The sequence below is a fragment of the Camelus ferus genome, chromosome 21, assembly GCF_009834535.1.
Source record: "Camelus ferus isolate YT-003-E chromosome 21, BCGSAC_Cfer_1.0, whole genome shotgun sequence".
NCBI lineage: Eukaryota > Metazoa > Chordata > Mammalia > Artiodactyla > Camelidae > Camelus > Camelus ferus.
The window spans coordinates 8,961,584-8,982,650 of record NC_045716.1 but is presented as its reverse complement, the minus strand read 5'-3'; the positions used below and the strand labels follow the sequence as shown (position 1 = coordinate 8,982,650).

Genomic DNA, 21,067 nt, shown 5'->3' with positions numbered 1-21,067 from the left:
ATTTTTAAAAGCTACAAACCAACTACTTCTGTAACAGCATCTGTGTTTTTGGAGGGAATCAGGTACAGAGCCAAGACTAAGGTTTTGAAGATTTATTCAACAAGCAATTTGTCAGGCAAATCCTAATGCTGAACAGCCTCAAAGATTAGCTAAATAGAAGTCATAGAGTTAGATTTATAAAGATTAACAAGTCTCAATCTAACAATCATTTTATAATACAGCCTCAAATAAGTCCTTGTCTATTAATACTCCAAGTTTCTTCTACACATTAAGAAAAACCAAAAGGCAAACAAGCTACAGACAACAGACTAAAGAAAGCATTCATTGCTTACATTTGCAAAGCCCATTAAAATTTAGTTAATTCTCACAACCCAATGAGAAAATATTAATGAGTCAACAGTCTGAGTACAACTTCTTTGGAGTGACCAAAACTAAAATTTTGAATGTTATGACTCCAAACTTATCGTCCACAAAGAATCCTTGGCAGCATGCCTACTGTACTTAGAGAAGAATGCAAAGAATGAAGTGGTTTTTGATTCCCAACAATCATATCCCAAAGTTTTTTCCTGCATTTTCAAATATACATAACACTGTTTCTCAATCTTGGCTCAAAATAATTTTATGTTAAATCCATAGAGACAGAAAGTAGAACAGTGATTGCCCAGGACTAGGGGAGGAAGGGAATGGGGAGTAACTGCTTAATGGGTACATAGTTTCCTTTTGGGGTGATAAATTGTTTTGGAATCAGATACAGGTGGTGGTTGCACAACACTGTGAATGTATTGCCAATGAACAACAACTTTAAAATGGTTAATTTTATGTTACATGATTTAAACTTCTATTTAAAAAAATTATGTTAAGATACACAGACTCATTTAGAACTCTTCTTCAAAAACATTGCTACCACATTAAAATGCTATTTAAATCTTGGAGATTTTTAGATTGCATTACAAGTTAAATTATTACCATATATATGCAGTTATAGTGAGGTGTGTACTGACAAACCAGTGCTAAAATGCTGGACAAACATCAAAAGAATATTGCTCTCACGTACATTTATAAATAACTTCAAAAAAAAATAAGTGAACCTTAAAACATTTATTCCTCTGTGACAGAATGTAATTGTTAGTTCAATTGTAAATGTAATATGAACTCAAACTTTTTACTAGAATTCCTTTCTCAAACCTCAACCAGAAAAAATGCTGTGAACTGATAAGAAATGTCTCATATTATATAAAGAGTAAACAAGAATATAAGGTGTGTATAGGCACAAATCTGACCAATAACAGATAAATAAATATGCTAAAGCTAACTATCTTGGGGATGCAGGGCAACATTATTTCAGATTAAGTACACTTCACACTTGAAAATGAACAGAATCTACATTAAGAAACTCTGGAGTAAGAAAAATTCCTTTATATAAATGCCTGACAAGATTAATATTTTGCTATAATCTCCAAAGCTTGTCCAAAGCCAGCCTAGATTCCAGGATTAAACAAAAGAGAAGGAAATCTTAAAGAAGATCCTAAGGAACAGCTGATTTTGAAATCTGTGCCTGTTCTGTTGTAGGTCAATCCGAGAATTTAAATCCATTTGAATCCAACCCCAAAGAATACCTGAACTTAGCATGGAGAGGGCCAAAGTTAAACCAGGCCAGCACATCCTGCCAAGGAACATCTTGCTCCGAAGTGTCCACCAAACAAGGATCATTTATCAGTTTATCCTTCACCTTATTAGGTGCAAACCACTTTCAAGATACATGCTAGAACAGACTGATTAGACCCCACCAAACTCCATTTCAAGCCCTAGCATCTGAAGATAAAAGATGCTGCAGAATTCTAAACGGTCTCTGGCTTCAATAAGTTATAAATGAAGAATTTCAAACATTAGCTGACCCAACTTTAACATTGCTAAATGTTACTGAAGTCATTTTTAAACTTTCATAAGTATTTATTTCAAAGGCACAATTTAGTAACTGCTTATGTAACAAATTAAAGCCATGAAACAATTGTAGCAACACCACAAATCTGCCCTATATAAACAGTATGAGTTTCCATATTTATAGCATTCAGATCTGCTGAAAGCAAAAATAAATGCTTCTTTTGTAATTCACATGAATGAATATTTCTCAAACTAGTAAGTGAATATTTGGCAGGGTATAAATAATGATAATAGATAGGATGCTAGGGCTAAAAGTAAGTACAGTATTACAAAACATAGTACACAGTTATAAAAAAAAAAAAAAAAAAGGAAATCTGCCAATACAGGAGATGCCTCAAAGTTTAACCTTGAGACACATGGCGGCAGTAGTACAGCATCTAATTTGTGTCACAAGACCTGGGTTTGAGAAAACTTTCTTACCTATTAAGCGATCTTTTGGTAGTTATAGTTAACTTAGCTTCTCCTAAGCCTCACCTTCTTCATGAGAAGAATACCAATATTACAGCCTAATTAGGAGGAATAAATAATATTTTTGCTCATTCAACAAATACACTTTAAAAAAACTGTAATTTAAAAAATTTTATGCACACACAAAAAAACCCTTTCAAATTTCTCCAAATGAATCAAACATATTTTAACTTTTAATATTACCAAGAAAATGCAAATCTAGTTCTTAAGCTTTTGTCCCAAAACCTCTTAGAAGGAAATCCTTAAATATTTATTGCTTGAGAAAACCTGAACTGACATAATTGAAATAAACACTGATACTGAAGATACAATTGAGGAATCACATCTTAAAATAGTTATGACAAATAAAATCAGAATTCACAAAGATATTTTTTCAATATTAAACAGAAATTGGGACCCAGACTCAATCCGTAAATTGCTGTCAGCATCTAATTTCAAACACAAAACCATAACACTTAAAAATCCGTGTTTTTAGGAAAACAGTAAGTATGAGGTGAATTAGTCCTTTGACACAACATGGTAAGATTTGTTTTCACAACAAAGCACACTGACCACTTAGAATCTAAAAACTTGTAAGTTACCACAATTGTTCTAAGAGGCTTAGGATCACAGATAAATTTAAGTATCATTACAATATAGAGCTTGCTTACATTCTGTACTGACCTAACAAAATTCAGCCAAAAAAATCGACTGATTCGTTGATTAAATCATGACTTTGAGCGCTAAAAAGTGTCCTTTCTCAAAATCACTCCCAGAAAATTCACATCAGCAGGAGTTATGTGAAAGTTCTTTCCCTATCCTAACAAGTCCAAACATCCACATTATTATACTAGGCATAAAACGAAAGTCATTCAAATTCATCCACTATACTTCAATCCTAACAACATTAAGATAGTTCAAGCTCCACATTTACTCAGTTGCTAGTCTACTGACTGTTAAGTCTTGTGGAAGAGCTAAGGACTAGTGCCTCTCACTAAACTTCATATAACCTGAAAATACTGAATTACGACAGACGTAGACAATTCTAATTAGAAATCTACCCTAAAAATAGGTGAAAAGATGTTAACTGGCATTTTCTCTGCACAGCACAGGTCCTTTTAAGAAAGCAAAATAGATGAACCATGCAATTGCATGTTAAACAGTGGAAACCAGTCCGTTGGACGCAACCAAAGAATTTTAATATAAATGTCTGCATAGCTATATAGAAACTGAAATAGAAATAACTTGAAAAATTTTCCCCCTCACTTGGAAATATACATGGTATAAGTCGTGAAAAAATTAAGTTTAGGAGAAACAGCACTTAACTGTTGAAGTTTCAAACGCCACTATGTAGGGCAAATATAATAAGGAGCTGTCTCTTGATAAGCCTTAACATTCAAAACAGAAACAGTTGTTTCCAATTTTTGAAAATCATTTCAAAAAGACACAAGAAGTTCTACCCTGGAGAGGAACCTCTTCTGTCTTCTGAAGAAATGCTTCATTAGGTCCATCTTACGCTAGTTAAAGTTGTTTCTTACGCCGCACATTAATAATTCAAAACGGTTCCTTTGAAGAAAAGTTCTATTCAAACATTACAATTTGTCTTCGCGTTGCCTGTAAGTGGCTTTGTTTCCAGCTTCGGGGACTATTCTGGGATGTCAAGAGTTACATTATTTACTGTTCCAAAAGAACCCTTGTTACGCTCTCAGCTAGGACGTGGGCAAAACTGATGTTTGGAGAGAACTGATGCCTAAAGATGTTTAAAGAGTAACACCTTTCAGCCCTCACTCTCTCTCTCTCCACCCCTGGTTGGTTGATAATCACATTTTACCTTGTACATTTGTTGTTGTTGCACTTAAAATTTTTTGAAAGACACCTGTATACACAACCTCCCTATTGCCGCCAGGAAGAAAAGATTTATCAAGCTTGATCTGCAGTAGCTCCAGGGAAGTAGACGTCGTAAAACCCACTCGGCCGAGGAAGGGGAGCGCTTAAGGGGAAGGGGAAGGGAGCAGCCCAGAGGTGCAGGGCGGCAGAGACCGCTCCCGTTTACAGACGCCTTCGCCTCCCCCACCCCCACTGACCGGGGGTCCAGAAAGCATTTCCCGTGCGCACCCTCCTCCCAGCCCAGGCCCTCGGACCAACAGAGCAGAGGCGCTGGGCAGCCGGGTGGCCCCCTCCCTCCGGCCGGAGCCTCCCTCGCCTTCCCCTCGTCCAGAGCGGCGTCTGCACCTCCCCACGGCCTACCCACCCCAGCAGGCCCTCCAGGCGGCACGCGGAGGCCTGAGGCCTAAAGGACGCTGGCCACTGACAAGTCCCTCGGCCGCGGGCGGGCCTGAGGCCGGCGGCCCTGAGGCAAGCGGACGCTACGGCCGAGGAGCCGAGGGCGACCGAGGACAGCCCCTTCCCCGCCGCGGCTGCCTATTGTTCCCGACGGAGGCCGGGCCGCGCGGCCACCCCGCTCCCCACGCCGCCGCCGCCGCCGCCGCCGCCTGCAGCTCGCTCACCGCGCTGGTCCGAGCAGCAGCTCCTCTCAGCTCCGAGTCCCCGCGGCCGTCGCCACCGCCGCGGCAGCCACCGCCGCAGCCGCCGCCACCGCCGACTCTGACTCTGTCCCAGGCCTCCGGGCCACGGCCGCCGCCGCCACCGCCAGCGCCGCCTCCGGCCTCCCACCTGCTGCTGCTGAGGCTGCTCCTGCAGCAGGGGCCATCTTGTTGGTCGGCCTCCTCTTCCTCCTCCTCCTCCTCCTCCGCCCCGTCGCTCGCTCGTTGTCCTCGTCCCCTTCCTCTTCCTCGGGCTCCGGCCCGCCCCGGAGACTGGGGCGGAGACCAAGGCGAGGCTCCTCCTTCCGGGGGCGGGGCAAGCGGAGGGGCGGGGCGGGGCGGGCGCGGGAGCAAAGCTCTGAGTCACCAGCCACCAACGCCCCGGAGGGCGGGTGGCGACGCTGAGAGCGCGGACCCAGAGCGCACCCGTGCCAGAGCCGAAGAACTGGTCCACCAGGGCCTGGCGCCCAGCGGGCAAGTGGCCAGATGGCGAGCGTGAACTGGAAAATTTCTGACGTTTCCATTCAGTCCCACGCTTACTTCTACCCTCTTAGCTTTCTCAGCTCGTCCCTCTACTCCTGTTTCTTTTCCATATCTCCCCTCCTCACCGAGGAAGAGTTTGTTCTTATCTCATTTTATTCAGGTACTTGGGCACACAGCTTTGTCCTAGTGACTCCTCTGACAGAGTCCCAAAAGAGTTCAGTCTCCCATCAGGGAGAAACAGCCCAAAGGCCTGGGCACTCACTGCCTCCAAAACGTCTCTCCAGGCCCATATGAACTATTAAAAGAGCTATCTGAGGGGAAGACAGGAAAAGATTCGGCCCAGAGAAAAGCTCTCGGATCTAAAAGGTAACCTTGTGATTATTGAAAATTTCTTCTCCCTTGTGGAAAAGAATTTAGTTTTGGATAATGGGAGACCCCTTCAAGACAATTAAATTTAGCTAAACACTTGCGTTTCAGAAGGGAGACAAATAGAATTCTTCTCATGCCATATGGTACTAATTTCAAAATAAATCGTCTAGAATAGTGTAAAGAGATGGTTCTCAAATAAGCAACTGGTTAATATTCTTCTGTATTATCACCCCCCTTTTTTCTTCAGGTCTTGGTCAGGAGAGCAGAGATTTTGCTTTCTTGTCCTTTCTTTATTGCATACATCACCAATACCAAGAGAAATATATTTAGAGAAGTGTCTGCCTTTAATGTGACAAATTCAAACACTGTAACAGATAATGATTTTATATTATTTGTAAATAATGTATCACACACCTTCCTAAACTCTGAGCAGGGAAGAGTCCTTTTTTAGTTGCTAACACCCTCCTGCTACTTAGATTTCAGCTTCTTTTTAGAAGAGCTATTGATATCTTTCTATTGATTGGAATTTACTCTCTTTGAAGTGGGCTGTCTGTAACCTTCTCTTCAACCTACTGAATAGTAAATCCCAGTCCTACAAAGAGCAAAATTCTAGCTACCACGGAGGGATTAGGTTAGTGTGTGCTAATCTAAAGGCTGTCTCTTGTATAGACTTTCCCTTCTCAGCCAGGTTTCAGTCCCCCGCTAGGAACAGATTAATCTGTTGTTCTCCTGCTTTTCCTCCTCCCTTCTCACTCCTAGGGAACCTTCCACAACAGAAGGTTTTAGTGGCTGTTGCTAGGCAAACATGCCAACTTCCCGGTTTAGGTGAAGCAAGTAACCCAACTTTCATTACAAGCAACCTAGATAATATAATTTATTTGAACTATTAATAGCTGTACCTCAATTGGTACAGCTTCAGGATTCCCTTTAAAAATATTATTTTTAAGTTAAATTTATTTTTATTTCATGAATATTTCAGTTGAAAATACAGTGGCGTCCCGAAATTCGTTTTAATGATATAATTAAATGGAAACATTTGGCAGAAAAAGGAGAAGAGCAGCTTTGAAGAAAACACTTAAGTTTTTACAATAAAAACTGATCTGCAAGAAGTCGTTTATATGCTAAACTCCACTGTTAGGCTAGATGTATAAAATACAGAGAATAATTTATTCCTTGTGACTGAGTATTTAGAAGGAAGATAAAATTCAGTGAGAAAAAAAAAACTTTTTATTCTGGATTTTATTTCCCAATTTAACTCTAAGAATTTTAGCTAGTGAATTAAGCTTTCTTCCTAATTTTGCTATTTAAAATGTTTTGCTATGTTATTGTTATATAATAATAACATTTTTTTAGAGTGATGAGAGTGAATATGAATAAGATTAGACACTGTTGAAATTTAAACTCTATTTGAACTTCTAAACTTTAAAAATTGTATAATTTGTTTTAATCCAGTGAAATTTGTATTAATACAATGAAATAGTGCTTGAGAAGTATGTTGAGCTAAGATAACCCATTAAGAATGAATTACTGAAGACAAACAGCTTATATGTCTTACGTTCATTTGTGCTTAGAAATCAATATTTTGTAGCTTTAAAACAACTTAAACAATTTAGTTTCATTTTATATTTTAATATCTAATTCTAGAAATTTAGACTCTGCCTCGGCTTCCATCACTGATATACTATGAAAATTAAATGCATCATTTCATGTAAAGGACTTAGAACAGTAGATGGCACAGAGTAAGAACTCAAATTTTTTTTTTGAATCTACTTTATGCATATGCCATTATAGCCTTTAGTTTTTTGACTGGTCAAATAAAAATGACAAGTAATCAAATACGGTCTTGCTCTTAGCATGAACCCTAAAAAAAATGCTTTTTTTTAGATCATACACAAATCAGTTAGAATGAGGCCTTATGAATTTTTCAATGTATTTTCTGACATGCTTGTACTATATTGTTCTTCCTTTGATTATTTGTTTGTTTATTTATTTAGAATAACCTATGCTTTCTAAGTGATTTTTTAAACTACCACATGCTTAAAAATTGCTCTGGAATGTGTAATTGTCAATGTAAAGCATTGGTGGTTGTATAAAGGCTAGAAAACACCTTAGATACAACCCCAATTACTTCAAGAGATGAAACAGAGACTATGAAAAGTTAGATAGATCACATATCTACCCAACAACTGTTGGTTACAGTTAAACACCATATTTTTGAGGACGGGTTAGGGAGTGGGAAGGACTGGAACAGGAGGAGAAAATTCAAAGATGAATGAGTCATGTGTCCCTGCCTTAAAGAAACTTAATCTAGTAGGAGGAATACAGTGAGAAGCACACGTCAACAACTGGAGTGTAGTTTGGTGATTACTGCATAGAAAAAATAAAGTTCTGTGAAAGTTAAAAGGAAACAATAGTAGGGATCTTTATTCTAATGTCATAGAACCTACTTTTTGACAGGCTTCAACACTGTTTATGATATTAGGTATAGACCCAGAGGCATTGACAATCAGCTTTCAATACAGGAGGGTGGAGAGAATAGAAAAATAGAAATAAAAAAACCTGGTTAAACCACAACAAGGACCTGAGACTTCTCCAGTGTCAATCATCTCTGTATGGGGGAGAATGACATCCTTGAACACAAATAAATGCACAAAATAGGGAGTACTGGAGCTGAGTCATTTGGATTTTCTCAATTGCTTGAGGTAAAGTATGAGTGGGAGGCCAATTCAGTCCTCTCCATCCTCCTCACCCTCCTCTTCACCTATACATAGATTCTCTGTAATCTACTTTCTCCCCCAAGTCCACACTCCTATGTTCATTAAGATAAATCTATAGAATAAGAAATAGAAGAAGATGTTTCAAACAATTATACTAAGGAAATACGAGGAAACCAATAGTTTCTGACCTACCCTTAATCTTTAGAGTCCAGTTCCAAAACAGGCCCAAGTCAGTAACTGCAAACTAAACCTAAGGGGTTGCCTTAGATTCTGGTAACAATCCAAAGTGATTTCTGAGTCCTGCCTGAAATTGCCTCTAAACTGGCCTACCTTCCATAAATTGAGAATATCTGAGTTTCAGCTGATCTCCTGAGACTTATCCCAGGGTGATTGTAAACAGCACCCCTTTATGTAAGATTTATTCCTAGGTATTTTATTACTGTAGGTGCTATTTTAAAGGGGATTGTTTCTTTACTTTCTTTTTCTGTTGATTCATCATTAGTGTAAAGAAATGCAACTGATTTTTGAACGTTAATCTTGTAGCCTGCTACCATGCTGAATTCTTTGATTATTCCTAGTAGTTTTTGTGTGGACCTTTTAGGGTTTTCTATATATAGTAACATGTCGGTGGCACATAGTGACACTTTTACCTCTTCTTTTCCAATCTGGATCCCTTTTATTTCTCTCTCTTGCCTGATTGCCATGGCTAGGGCTTCTAAGACTATGTTGAATAGGAGTGGTGATAGTGGGCATCCTTGTCTTGTCCCAGATTTTAGTGGGAAGCTTTTGAGTTTTTCACCGTTGAGTACTATGCTGGCTATAGGTTTGTCACATATAGCTTTTATTATGTTGAGATATGTTCCCTTTATACCCACTTTGGTGAGAGTTTTTATCATAAATCAGTGTTGAATTTTATCAAATGCTTTTTCTGCATCTATTGAGATGATCATGTGGTTTTGTCCTTTCTCTTTTGATGTGATGTATTACATTGATTGATTTGCATATGTTGAACCATCCTTGTGTCCCTGGGATGAACCCCACTTGATCATGATGTATAATCTTTTTTATGTGCTGTTATATTCTATTTGCTAATATTTTGGTAAGGATCTTTGCATCTATGTTCATCAGTGATATTGGTCTGTAATTCTCTTTTTTGATGGTACCCTTTATGAAAGAGACATTAGACAACTTATGGCAAAGAGGCACATTCTGGGCACTAATTTGAACAGTGTCATAGCAGAGAGCAACTCCACTTTTCACTTGGGCAAAACTCACTGGAATATTGTTGGTTTTCATTATTGTATTAGTTTGAATATACAACAAATATGTAACAAATACCACAGACTGGATAGCTTAAACAACAGAAATTTTCTCAAAATTCTGGAGGCTGGAAGTCCAAAATCAAGGTGTAGTCAGGTTTGGTTTATTCCAAGGCCTCTCTCCTTGGCTTGTAAATGACCATCTTCTGCCTCTGTCTTCACACCGTCTTCACTGTGTGTCTGGGTGCTAATCTCCTCTTCTTATAGGAATACCAGGCATGTTGGATTAGGGCCTACCCATATGACCTTATCTTGATTATCTCCTTAAAGGGCCTATCTCCAAATCCACTCACATTCTGAGGTACTGGGGGTTAGGATTATTATAACATGAGCTTGGTGGTGGGAGTGGAGTAGGGGAGGGAACACAGATGGATGGACACAACACAGCCTATAACAATTATAAATGCTCATTTTTAGAATATCACACGTAGAAATAAAAGGCACCCTTGTGAAGGTACAATTTTAAATCTACCCAGTTCAATCTGAAGCTTTTCTTTTTCTAATTACTCCTTGTATTATAAAATAGTAATGCTTTGGGGGGGGTTATAAATTAGCAACAATAAATAGGGTACTAGAATTTTTATTATTATAAAAATTATTATCTGATTATCAAAAACTGATTATCAAAAGTCTGAGTCACACCGCACCGAGAGTTATCAGAAAACAGACACCAGAAATTTAATAGGCTCATGATTAGAATGAAAGCGTTTTGTTTCTTTGTTTATAGGGCTATTGATTTGAACATCATTTAGAGCTCTGCCTAATTATGCAATTATAGATATATTGAGGTCAAATACATTTTGTAACCAAATGCTATCCTCTAGCACAAATGCAATATTTCTTGGGCATTATTAGTATTTATCATGTCGTGGGTAATCAGTTAAGAAAAAGTTGAACTTTGATGGGTAAATTGTTCAGGAAACCAGAATTTGAAAGGTATGCTTTGAGCAAGATGGAGCAGAAACTTCCTTTTGCCCCAAACTTTACGTTGTAGGATCTGGACTTGGGGGAGTCGTTAGAGTTCTTTATGATGTTCCAAGAGGTGAGGGATTATAGATGAGCTTTGCCAGTTGGAGGCAGGTTATGAACTAGACAGGAAGATGTCTCCATGGTACACTCCTCGTTGAAGGTGCATGTTCAGCTTGATGTTACTCCGTGAGTTTATTTAGTTTATTTCCCTTTTGTTACCCTCTAGGTTTGAATAACATCTTGTTTGAATGTTCCAGTCTTCTCTCAGCTGTGCTACTGTCTATCAACAAGAGAATTTGCAGCCACCATACCTAGGCCAATCATTCTTATGCAGGTCAGAGTAGCATCAGTAATGGGAAATTCCTACAGCTTCCCTGGAGGAAAAGCAAACTTCAGGGGATAAGAGTCAGAAGAGCCCCTCACCACTTGGATATTTTTCTTCTGTTGTCAATCTTGGACGGGTTCAAACACCTAGTGCAAACCCTTGTTGCACTGCTTACTAGCTATGTTAGCTTGTACAAGTTAACCTCAGAATGCTTCAGTTTCCTTTACTGTAAAATAAGGATTGTAAAACGTATCTAAGATAGTTTTTATGGAGATTAAAATGAGAAAATACATGTGGAGCCTCTAGTATAAAGCCTGACATCTAGTAGATACTAAGTGGATGAAGATGGTTAAAATTATTCTAGGTACTGTGTATTCTGTGTATTGCATTAGGCTGGTGGTTCTCAATTTTGCTTTAAACTTTAAAAAGCTATATATCTCCAGCTCTGACCCTAGAGATTTTGATTTGGGGTTTTGGATGGGGGGCAGGGATTTTTTTCTTTTCTTTTCTTTCTTTCTTTTTTTTTTTTATTTTATAGGGGAATCCCATTCTATTATCTGAGGTGAGAGCCACTGATGTAGATTAATGGTCAGCAGGCTTTTTTGGTAAAAGGTCAGATAGTAAATATTTTAGACTTTACATGCTATGTGGTCTTTGTCACAACTACTCAACTCTGTCATTATAGCAGGAGAGTAGCTACAGGCAATATGTAAACAAATGAGCATGGCTGCATTCCAATACAGCTTTACTTACAAAAACAGACAAAAAGAGATGGTGGTGGGCTGGATTTGGCCCCCACACTTTGTTTATCAATCCTGTCTTAACATGAGGGGAGATTTTATTTACTATAGCCAGGGAAAATATTTTATTACTATTATGTTCAACAACAGCTTTAAAAACCTTATAATAACCAATATTTGGTGTTAAACACAATTAATTAAATAGACAGACCTTCTGCCTTCCAAGGAATTAGTAACCTAAAGCAACAACAGCACAGACATAATATTTGTCAGTAACCCAGTCTGAGTAATTGTCATATAAACAGATGACTATCCAAGCAATTCTAAACGTGAAGCTGAGTTCAGAGGTGGGCTGATTTTCCTAATGTTTTGATTTACAAATATCAGATAAAATAAAAGGAGCACAAGGGCTCATTCAGGAACCCATGTGAAAAGGAGAACCATGCCCCACGTTTGCTCCCCCTTTTCAGCAAGAAGCTATATAAGGGAGCATCTTTTAAAAGGACTCCTCTAAATGGGACTTCATGGCTCTACACATGGCTGATTTTGCTGCATTTCAATTGTAATTTCACCAAAATATATTATCGTCAGATTTAGGGGCTATGTTACACATGTAGTTTAAGGACACCTTTATTTAATCCGGAACAAAGAAAATGTTTCCCTTTCTCAACAGGTAGTAAACTTAGAAGAAAAGTCAGTGGATCAATTTGTGTGTTTGCATGTGCATGTACGTATGGATATGTTTAAATCGAGTTATTGGTAATTTAGTAACCCACTGCCTACAGTTGTAGAAATCATGCAATGGTAGTATCTGTTGGTTAGAGCAAGATTCTCTTATATCTCCTCATATTCCTGAAAGATGAACTTATATAATATATATTTACAATTTTTTGGCTGCTCAGTATCTTACCCTCCCCTTCTTATACTGTTTGGGAATTTTCCATTTGGGAATTTTTGCAAGTGGCAGGATCTTTTCTCCCACCACGGAGGCCAGATACTTACCTACCTTCTACCCTCTGCCTCTCGCCCCCTGGCTCCCCACCTGCTGCTCCCACAACAATCCTAGGGTGAGGGAACGTGATCTAAGTTTGGTAGACTGGATGCTCTTACTTGGGACTTTGAATCTGGACTGAGTTACGCAGAGGTTAAGTAGAAATCATCTCACTCACATCTGTGATACCCAGAGTCTGGTGGGACAGTGGCAGCAGTCCCTGGGGGTGGTGTCCAGCATCCACTGGCCATGGCAGTAGTACCCTTACCAGGTCATTTCAGGACTGACTTTAGCTCTGGTTCTGGCCATCTAGCTTCCCTCAGTTCCCTTCCTTACCATCAAAACTGTGAGCCATTCAGTGTTCTTCCAAAATATTCCCTCTCTGCTTAAGTTAGCCACTGAGATAGTTCAGTGTACAAGGGGAAGGGTGGAGAAATCAAATGTTTGCAGAAATAATCCATTTTCCCGTTTCTCATATTGTTGCCTTTTACTCAGTTTAATGGAGTTATCCATGTCTTTTCTTTCTTTGGGCCCTGATTTCATGAACCTAGTCATTAGAGTCTCAAAACTTAAGAGTACATCTGTATCCATTTCACTTAAATTGAAGTGGAGGTATCCTAAATTACATGTTTCTTTCTGTTACTCAGTTCATTGATTATAGTCAAATAATAAGTGCTCCTCTCAAGCTTTTGATTTGATTTTTTTCCTCATTCTGCCAAGAATGTTTAGAGTCAATATGAAAAGCTAACATTGCACAGATTTCTCTAGGGGAAAATCTCCATATAAATATCTCTCTTAACTAAAAATTATTACAAGTGCAAAGTGCTTTTTATCTTTTCTTGAATTCCTTTTGCTAACAGGAATCTTCCTAATCAACATTTCATCTGGGGCAAGGTCCTGTTTGCTAAAATTACATGGAAAAAGAATTGTTTTTAAAATTTTGGCAAAAATATTTCAACTAAGACAATGGAAGTGTTCACTTCTGGTTCTTTTCTGCAGAGATTTGTTTTGTTTCTGCGACATCTAATCGAGCATCACATGTTCTAGGATGGTGATATAAAAGTCATAGAAAAAAATTAATTTGCATCTATGTTATCACAAGCGATCAAGCAAGCCAGTGACAATGCTATGGTGATACAGCAGTGAGCAAGATAGGCAGAGTCTCTTCCTTGGGAGCTTATAGGTTAGCACGAAAGATAGAATACAGATAAATAATCAAACAACCACAAGTTGTAAGGCCAAAGTACATGGCATATTTAATAGTGAGAATTGACCTAGCCTAAGATGAACAGAGAAGGCTTCCTCAAGAAAGTAGCATTTAAGTTGAAAGCTGCAGGATGGGTAGAAATAAGCTAGATCAATGTGTGTCCGCCAAAGAAAACAGTATATGCAAATACACTGAGGCAGAAGAAGTGTGGTATGTTTAAGGAACTAACAGAAATTTCGTTTGGCTGGAGAAAGTGTAGAGATTCAGAGAGAGCTTTGCCAAAAAGATGCTGCAGAGTTAGGCAGGTAGACGTTGGGAGCCAAAGAAGGAATTTTGAACTTTATTTTGATAGTTTTTCCAGATAAAAGTTCAGGATATTGAATTAAATCTATATTTCAGATATATACCTAAAATTTATGTTTCAGATAAACAACAATAAAATATTATTTACACTAAAAATAGTATAAGTATATCCCAAATATTGCACAGCACAGACACTGAAAAATTATTAAAAAGTTATATGAAATTTAAATTTAACTGGGCATCCTGTATTTTTATTTGCTAAACCTGGCAACCCCACTCTAATAGCATTGTGAGGTCTGAAAGGCAGAGGGACATGATAAAATGTGCTTGCTGAAAAATTACTCATTAATTATAGAGTGGAAGATGTATTGGAGGTAGAGCAAAAGTACACAAGAAGATCTTGATCAGTCACTCTTTCTTGAAATCTCTTCCTTTGCCTTCTTATAAAATCACACCTGGCTTTTCTCCTATCTGTCTGACTGTTACTTCACAATCTCCTTTAATAGATCCACGTCTTTTATTAGACATGTAAATGTTAGTGTTCTGAGACTGACCACACAAAGTTGGCAAGAATATGGAGCACCAGTTCTCTCATGTATAGTTAGTGATACTGTAAAAAGGTTTTGGCAGTTTCTTATAAAAACAGAACATCTATGGCCTAGCCATCCCACTTGGGGGAATATGTTCAAAAGAATTGAAAGGAGGATCTCAGAGAGACATTTGCACACCCATGTTCACTGCAGCCTTATTCACCAAAGACAATAGGTAGAAGTAACCCAATATCCATCTATTGATGATTGGATAAAGAAAATGTGATATATGCACAGGATGGAATGTTATTCAGCCTTTAAAAAAAAAGGAAATCCTGTCACATGTTGCAACATGGATGAACCTTGAGGATATTATGCTAAGTCACAAAAAGACAAATACTGTATGATTCTATGGTGTCTAAGTAGTCAAATTCTTGGAAACAGAGAGGAGTGGTCATTGCTGGAGAGGGGAGAGCGGACAGGGGAGAGGGGAAATTTGAGAGTTGTTTAATGGGTACAGAGTTTCAGTTTCGCAAGGTGAAAAAGTTTAACAGACATGTTAGACACCACTGGACACTTAAACATGGTTAAGATGGTAAATTAATTTGTGTTATTTACTGCAATTAAAAAATTACTTTAAAAATACTATTATAGAAGGATCCAAAAATCCTCTCCATGCAAGAGAGTTTCTTGACTCCTTGAGTGGCCTTTGCAGATTTTAAATTGGATTTGCCTAGTCAGGTCATTGAGTTGAAAAGATGTCAGACATATTTAATCCAGAAATAAATTTGACTTAGGGGAAGGCTTACAAGTCTATAAACATCATTTTGCTTCTCAAATTAGATTGGTCTGCAGAAGAAGTTTTCTATGTTTATTTATATTTAACACAAATGATCATGAAAGAGTATTTATGTAAACATATTGAGTAGGGATTCAGATCAGGATGACATAAAGGATGGATTCTCTTGCTATGATGCTAATGTGTAAAATAAAGACTCTATCACAGAAAAATAAACAAAACAAACCATCTACCAACCCTCTGACCTTACGAGCAGTTCCATTTCTAGATATTTACTCAATGAATGAAAACATGTCCACAAAGACTTACACAGAATTGTTCATAGCAGCTTCATGCATGATGACCCCATGCTGGAAACAGCGTTTAAGTGTCCATCAATAGGAGGAAAGCTAAATAAACCATGGTATAGCCATAAAATAAAACAACACTCATCGATAAACAAGAACAAACTAATTATACATGCAGCAACATGGGTGAATCTCAAAAACATTATGCCAAATGAAAGAAGCCTTACACACAAGAAAAGAATGTATACTGTATGATTTTGTTCATATGAAATTCTAAAACAGACAATCTTTGCTGGAAAAATGTCAGAACTATAACTTGCCTTTAGGGTAGTGGGGGTAGAGTTTGGGAAGAGACTTGAGGAACTTTTCTGGGTTAATGATGATGTCTATATATTGATAGAAATTTGTGTTAAATAGGCAACTATGCATTTGTTAAAATTTACCAAACAGTACATTTAGGATCGGCACATTTCATTTTACAGAAATTTCAATTTTAAAAAGAGTTAGAAATAAATATTGAACTCTAGTTAATGATGTGCATGCTGCAGTGTTTAGCAGTGAGATGTACTAATATGGGCAATTCACTTTGAAATGCAACAAACAATAAGATGGCTTGATAGATGGTTAGAGGAATAGACAGATAAATAGATATGAGATAAAGCAACTACAGTAAAATATTAATTGTGGAATCTTGGTGGTAGGTATATGGATAATCACGGTGTGATTCTTTATGTTAATTTTTTTTCATAATATAAAATATTTTCATGTTATTATTTCATAATAAAATGTTGTGAGGAAAGTATGTTTTTCAAAGCTTAGTTTTAGGCCACTTTTTTTTTTCCTGTATTCTGTTCTGTCTTCCTGTCAAATCTCATCCACTCCTATGATTTCAAAAACCAGCTGATGATGCCCACATGTATATCTTTATCCTAGATCTATCTGCCAAACTTCTGATCTGTATATATCTCACTGAGACGTATAGTAGGCATCTCAAACTCAGCATTTCATAACAGACTTAGGGTTATCTTCTTCCTGCTCCAAACTTGCAATTCCTGTGTTTCTGCCACCATCCACTTGTGTGCCCACGCCATAAACCTAAAAACATCCTGAAAACACTTAGATCTTCCTCACATCCAATCACTAAATAGTGCCAATGATAATTCCTAAATTTGTTTAAGAATGCGTTGAATTCTTTCTATTTATCATTAGCACCGAAGAAGTCCCAGCTACCATATTTTTTTTTTCTCAGCTATTGCAATAGCCTCCTAGCTGGTCTTTCCTCTTCTCTCTTCCATATGAGAATCATACTGATTCTTTCAAAACATAAACTGTTCATGACATTTCCCATTACAAAGCTCTCCAACGGCTTCTCATCACACTTAAAAGGAAATAAAAATCCGTGGCATATGCTATGGGTTAAATTGTGTCCTCACCAAAATTTGTATGTTAAAGATCTAACCTCCCATGGATGGTACTGGAGATAGCGCTCTTAAGGAGGTAATTAAGGTTAATGGTGGAGCCCTGATCTGACGGAACTGGTGCCCTTATAAGAAGAGGAAGAGATACCAGAGCTCTCCCCCCACCATGTGAGGACATAGCAAGAAGGTGGCCATGTGCCAGCCAGTGAGACAGCCCACACCAGAACCTGCCCATGCTGGCCTCATCTTGGACTTTCACCCTCCAGAAACGTGAGAAAATTAATTTCTGTTGTTTACACCACCTAGTCTATGGTATTTTTCTTTTGTGGCAACCAAAGCTGACTAATGCAGAATAGTAGGCCACGTATGATGTGGCCCCAGCCTATTTCTCCAGCTCATGCCTCAATATTTCCGCTTTGATCTCTGCTTCAGCCTCTCTTGGTTTATTTCATTTGCAAAATATGACATGCTCCCTCTTGTCTGAAGGCCTTCCTCCGTATTAATCCCTCTGCGTGGAAGCTCTTCTCATTCTGCATCTGGCTAATTCCTGTCCATCCTTTAGTTTCTTTCCTTTCTTTTCTTTTCTTTTCTTTTCTTTTCTTTTCTTTTCTTTTCTTTTCTTTTCTTTTCTTTTCTTTAAGTATAGTCAGTTACAATGTATCAATTTCTGGTGTACAGCATAATGTCCCAGTCATGCATATATATACATATATTTGTTTTCATATTCTTTTTTGTTAAATGTTACTATAAGATATTGAACATAGTTCCCTGTGCTATACAGAAGAAATTTGTTTTTTTAACTGTTTTTATGAATAGTGGTTATCATTTGCAAATCTCATACTCCCGAATTTATCCCTTCCCACCCGTTCCCCCCAGTAACCATAAGATTATTTACTATGTCTGCGAGTCTGTTTCTGTTTTGTAGATGAGTTCATTAGTGTCCTCTTTTTTCTTTCTTTCTTTCTTTCTTTTTTTTCAGATTCCACATATGAATAATTTTCTTTCTCTTTCTTGCTTGCTTCACCTAGATTGATGATCTCCAGGTCCATCCATGTTGCTGCAAATGGCATTATTTTATTCTTTTTATGGCTGAGTAGTATTCCATTGTATAAATATACCACAACTTCTTTATCCAGTCATCTGTTGATGGACATTTAGGTTGCTTGCATGTCTTGGCTATTGTACATAGTGCTTCTATGAACATTGGGGTGTATGTATCTTTTCAAATTAGAGTTCCCTCCAGCTATGTGCCCAAGAGTGGGATTGCTGGATCATATGGTAAGTCTATTTTTAGTTTTTTGAGGAATCTCCATACTGTTTTCCATAACAGCTGTACCAAACTACATTCCCACCAACAATGTAGGAGGGTTCCCTTTTCTCCCCACCCTTTCCAGCATTTATTGTTCATGGACTTTTGAATGATGGCCATTCTGACTGGTGTGAGGTGATAACTCATTGTATTTTTGATTTGCATTTCTCTGATAATTAGTGATGTTGAGCATTTTTTCATGTGCCTGTTGGCCATTTGTATGTCTTCATTGGAGAATTGCTTGTTTAGGTCTTCTGTCCATTTTTGGATTGGGTTGTTTGTTTTTTTCTTATTAAGTTGTATGAGCTGTTTATATATTCTGGAAATTAAGTCTTTGTCAGTTGCACCATTTGCAAATACTTTCTCCCATTCTGTAGGTTGTTTTGTTTTACTTATGGTTTCCTTTGCTGTGTAAAAGCTTATACATTTAATTAGGTCTCATTTGTTTATTTTTGCTTTTATTTCTATTGCCTAGGTAGACTGCCCTAGGAGAACACTGCTAAGATTTATGTCAGAGAATGTTTTGCCTATGTTTTCTTCTAGGAGGTTTATCCTGTCTTGACTTATATTTAAGCCCTTAAGCTGTTTTGAGTTTATTTTTGTGTATGGTGTGAGGGAGTGTTCTAACTTCATTGATTTATATGCTGCTGTCCAGTTTTCCCAATACCACTTGCTGAAGAGACTGTCTTTTCTCCATTGTATATTCTTGCCTCCTTTGTCGAAGATTAATTAACTATAGGTGTGTGAGTTTATTTCTGGTCTCTCTATTCTGTTCCATTGAGCCATATATCTGTTTTTGTGCCAATACCACACTGTTTTGATTACTGTAGTTCTGTGGTATTGTCTGAAGCCTGGGAGTTATTCCTCCAGGTTTGTTCTTTTTCTTCAGTATTGCTTTGGCAATTCTGGGTCTTTTGTAATTCCATATAAATTTTAGGATTATTTGTTCTAGTTCTGTGAAAAATGTCATGGGTAATTTGACAGGGATTGGATTAAAACTGTAGATTGCCTTGGCCATTTTAACAGTATTGATTCTTCCAATCCAAGAGCATGAGATATCTTTCCATTTTTTCAAGTCATCTTTAATTTCCCTAATCAATGCTTTGTAGTTTTCCACATATAAGTCTTTCACTTCCTTGGTCAGATTTATTCCTAAGTGTTTTATTGTTTTATTGTTTAAAAGGGATTATTTCTTTACTTTCTTTTTCTGATATTTCATTGTTAGTGTAAAGAAATGCAAGTGATTACTGTATGTTAATCTTTTATCCCATCCTTTAGTTTCTAATGTCTTTTGTTCAGAGTGCTCTTCCCTGACTTCTCAGTCTAGGTTGAGTGCCTCTTTCAAAGTACCCCCTAATTTTTCTTGATAATAAGAGTTTATAATGATATAGTTAATTGCATAAGTTTAATATTTCCCCTCTCCTAGAATTTAAGTTTTGTACACATAGGAACTGTGTGTCTTATTTATTGTTGTATCCTTAGGACAAAAAATGTCTCAGATATTATGGCCTCAGGTAGTATCTGTTGAGTGAATAAATAATGATTGCAGACACATATTCCTTAAGTGTACAGGTATTTTTTATACAGTATGAGCATAAAAAAACAGGTTGTGAAACCATGTGTAATATAATCCTTTTTAATAATATAAACACAGAACAAAACTATCAGTGGCCTAAATAGACTCTCCTGCTGAAAGCAATGAAAAATGCTGGTTAAAATATTTTCTTAAAAATGATTTTATATACATACATGAGCTGGCAAGAAAGTGAGGAATATTCAGGCTAAGTTTTGAATAAAATCAGGAGCTCTGAGCTATGAAAGGAATGCTGAGAGTTTTCTCCTTGAGAACATTTACTGAATTTGCCTCTTTTAGTAAACTCAGTTTCCATGGCCCTGAAGGGCTAGCAGCACAAAAGACAAAGTGAGATTCAGGATATAAAGTCTAACATGAGATTTTCCCCTCCTACAGCCAGGACCCAGAGGGCTGTACCCTCATTATTAGGGTGAACTAGAAATGAGTATCTCTCCTCTTCTTCGGACTACAAAAAATTATCTATTTTAAAGTTTGGTGATGAATGGATGGGAAAAAATTTCCCCTGAGAGTTTATTATCACCAGTCAACCCTTTTGCAGGTTTACAGTTTGAATTCCCACTTCTTGAGTAGGCCAGAAATATCTCAAGCCAATCTTCTCATTTAAAGTGGCTCTTGATTAGTATGCCCACTCACCTGAAAGAAGTAAAAGCAATTTTTTTTCCCCTGGAGGAACCCACTTGTATCTCAAGCCTCAGGAATTTCCTTTGAATGTTCAAAGGGAGAAGCCTAATTATTCACAGTAGAACAACCATGATAATAATGTCAATAAGTAATCA

At 37.6% G+C, this 21,067-nt stretch overlaps 1 protein-coding gene and 1 long non-coding RNA gene across 4 annotated transcripts in view; one reads left to right on the top strand and one right to left on the bottom strand.

Moving 5' to 3' along the window:
- The window catches only part of RC3H1 (ring finger and CCCH-type domains 1), a 69,480-nt gene extending 64,307 nt beyond the window's left edge, over window positions 1-5,173 (bottom strand). For all 3 annotated transcript variants that reach the window (XM_032463704.1, XM_032463703.1, XM_032463702.1), the window contains exon 1: window positions 4,896-5,173. The gene's annotated coding sequence lies outside the window, so the exon portion shown is untranslated. The remainder of the gene's footprint in view (window positions 1-4,895) is intronic.
- A 146-nt stretch (window positions 5,174-5,319) lies between these two features.
- Window positions 5,320-21,067, top strand: part of LOC116658646 — a 29,120-nt gene continuing 13,372 nt past the window's right edge. The window contains exon 1 of the long non-coding RNA XR_004313869.1: window positions 5,320-5,780. This is a non-coding gene — a long non-coding RNA (uncharacterized LOC116658646). The remainder of the gene's footprint in view (window positions 5,781-21,067) is intronic.